This window comes from Pseudonaja textilis, chromosome Z, assembly GCF_049901715.1.
Source record: "Pseudonaja textilis isolate UNSWEBS1 chromosome Z, rPseTex1.2, whole genome shotgun sequence".
Lineage (NCBI taxonomy): Eukaryota > Metazoa > Chordata > Lepidosauria > Squamata > Elapidae > Pseudonaja > Pseudonaja textilis.
In genome coordinates, this window is record NC_142008.1 from 4,833,640 (window position 1) to 4,836,957 (window position 3,318).

A 3,318-nucleotide genomic window follows, 5' to 3' on the forward strand; every position below is an offset into this window, starting at 1 on the left:
TGTGACACAGTTTAGAAGGCAATTACTTTGTTCCTGTCTCAGCAGATCCTCAAGTAGAGGCCACAAATGAACTTCCAGGGTGTGGAATAAATCAACTGAGGTGTGAGGCTGCTGCATCCTTAAATTTCCAATTGGTTTGGTTCAATCCAGGGGAAGAGATGCTGCCTAAAGAACAATCAGACAAGGGATAGGAACCCCAATTGTGGCTTAACTGGATTGGATTATAAAATGGATTATAAATTGGATTATAAAAACTATGATTGCACCCAGAGCTTTTATAAGATGGGCATCTATATAAATATCTTACATAAATGTTTTCAATAAACAAAGAAGGACATGCCCTAATGGATCAAGCAATTAAGAGAGACTATGGGAAGCTTTTGCTTTTAGATTTGCAGGATTCTGTATAACATAATTTCTATCTAAAATTTACAAGGAGATATGCATGTATGTGTGTGTGTATTAGACAGATCGATATAGATATTTATATAGAGAGATAAATTTATAATATTGATTATTATAATAAAAATTATATTAAAGCCTTATATTAAAGTATATTATATATTAAAGTGGACAGGCACAATGGTTCAGCAGTTAAAGACACTGTGCTTGTCCTCTGGAGGAATGTTATCTATTTATTTGTTAAATTTACTTGCTGTTTATCTCGCCCTTGGGGCAATAATAAGACAGAAGAAAATGAAAGGAGTGAACACAGAAGTAAAATAACAGAAGAATAAAATAAACAATGAAAAAGAATGTCATGAGAATGCACTCAATACGATAACCCAAAAGATGGATGGGAGGAGAGCAGACCTCATCAGCGGGGAAGATGGAATATGCAAATCATATGCAAAAGAAACAGGACGGAAAGTTGCGTAATTAAAGTACCGTAGGAGAAGCTTTGTCATTTGATTTTTCTTTTTAAAAATAACCCACAAATTTGAAGGAAATTTTCATGGAAAAGGTGTGTCAGCTTCTGTAAGCTCTGATTAGAACAACAACAACAAAAATACCCTACATACAGGCCAAGGGTGAAATTCAATTTTTTTCCCTACTGGCTCTGTGGGGGTGGCTATAGCTGTGGCTTGACATACTTGGTATAATAGTAATAGCACCCAGTGGCGATTTTGTACCGATTCAAATCCTCCGAGGTGGTGGAATTTCACCCCTGTGATACAAGCGGTCTTCAATTTACAACCAGTTGCATAATGACCGTTTGCATTTATAATGGTCACAACCATGGTAAATGTTTGCACTGCCTTGATGTAGTCACATGACCACCTGTCTTAAATATGAAAAAAAAATATTGTACGCTAATGGAAGCAAAAAAATTTTTTTTCCTTGCCAGGCAAGAATTATCTTAAATTCAAGGTCATCTTTTTTTTTTCTTATAAATACGGAAATATGCTAAGAAGAATAGATGGAAGTATTAATACCAAGCTGATCCTGTTTCTGCAAAAATCCCAGGAATATTTGATTTATGTAAAGAATCTTAAGTACGCCTTTTCAACCTATTTGGGAGGTAGGCTACAATAGCTTACAATATATTTTTTTAAAACCCATTAAAATTCAATCCAATGTGCTGTAGAAAAAGGCTTAGGAAGATCCTCAATCCACATTTTCAACAAGTCAGCTGAATGGGCTCATTGTCAAGGTACATCCGAGATGAGTAATACATACATGGTTTGGGAACCACAGAGGTAGAAGGATTCTCTTTTCAGAATAACAGAGAGTTGGAAGGGACCTTGGAGGTCTTCTAGTCCAACCCCCTGCTCAGGCAGGAGACTATCTATAACCATTTCAGATAAATGTTTTTGTTTTTCATAAAGTGAGGCAAGAGTTGGGGACTGAGGCTGAGAAGAGAATCTGCATAGAAATCAGAATTAACTGACTGGGAGCAGTGTTTTTCGACACTGGCAACTTTAAGAGGGGTAGACATCTGTCATGGCTGGTTGGGGAATTCTGGGAGTTGAAGTCCACCCGTCTTAAAGTTGCCAAAGTTGAGAAACACCCAATCAAAAGAAAGTCCGGGCAGAAATGAAACAGAAGGGTATCTTTTTCAAGGAAACAGCTATCTATGAAAGGATAGGTTAAAAAATTGTTTACCTAGAAATATTAGGTAATTAATGTTAATTTGAGTGTATACACTTAAGCCTATTTTTTTTTGCTCCCAGTACTTTATTTTCTCTGTGCAAAATTGGTACAAGTCCTCAACATACAACAGTTCATTTATTGACCATTCAAAGTTACTAAGAGTTTGAAAAAGTGACCTTTTTTCATATTTATGACCGTTGTAGTATCCTCATGATCACATGATCAAAATTCAGATTCTTGGCAACTGACTCATATTTATGACGGTTGCAGTGTCCTGGGGTCATGTGATCAACTTTTCTGATCCTCTGACAAGCAAAGTCAATGGGGAAGCCAGACTCATTAAACAACCATGTTGCTAACTTATCTACTGCCGTGATTCTCTTAACAGCTATGGCAAGAAGTGTTGTAAAATGGGGCAAAGCATCAATAAATGTTTCATTTAACAATAGAAATGTTGGGCTCAATTGTGCTCATATGTCAAGGACTACCCCTAATTGCATATTATATGCAACATGGATCTTCTTAATCAGTTATCTCTAATTAGGAAGAAGTCAGCATCATCTTGCAATTTGTCCTAAGCCTTATATCGTATATAATTATAAATTTCTTAACAGCTTATGTCCTTCATAGGGGGTCTCTTCCTTATGCTTGTTTACATCTAGTTACAAACAATCTGCAACTTTATAATTTTACTTCCTTTACACCATTTTGCCTAGAGTATTTAAAACTAAAAGGATTGTTATGATCTCACTTTTCATTTTGTTTTTAAGTAATGTTTGCTTTTATTTCATTCTTGTGAGATTGGTCTCTCTTCCCAAACACTCAGTTCAACCCAATGGTGGGATTCAAATTTTTTTTACTACCGGTTCCGTAAGAGTATTTTGGTAGGTGTGACAGGGGAAGGATACTGTAAAATCTCCAGTCAGAGGTGGTATTTGCCAGTTTTCTGAACTACTCAAAATTTCCGCTCTGGTTCTCCAGAACTGGTCAGAACCTGCTGAATATCACCTCTGATTCAACCCAGCCAGGAAATGCCCTTATAGAATTGATTTCATATTTATCTTTTTATTCCCTTTTCCATATATATATATTTTATATCTATATATCTATCTATCTTTCTATACTTGTTCAGTATACATTATAACTATGAAAAAACACAAACACACATCCTTCGCATTCTGTACAATTGAATAGAAAAACCCCGATATTGCATTAATATGCAGT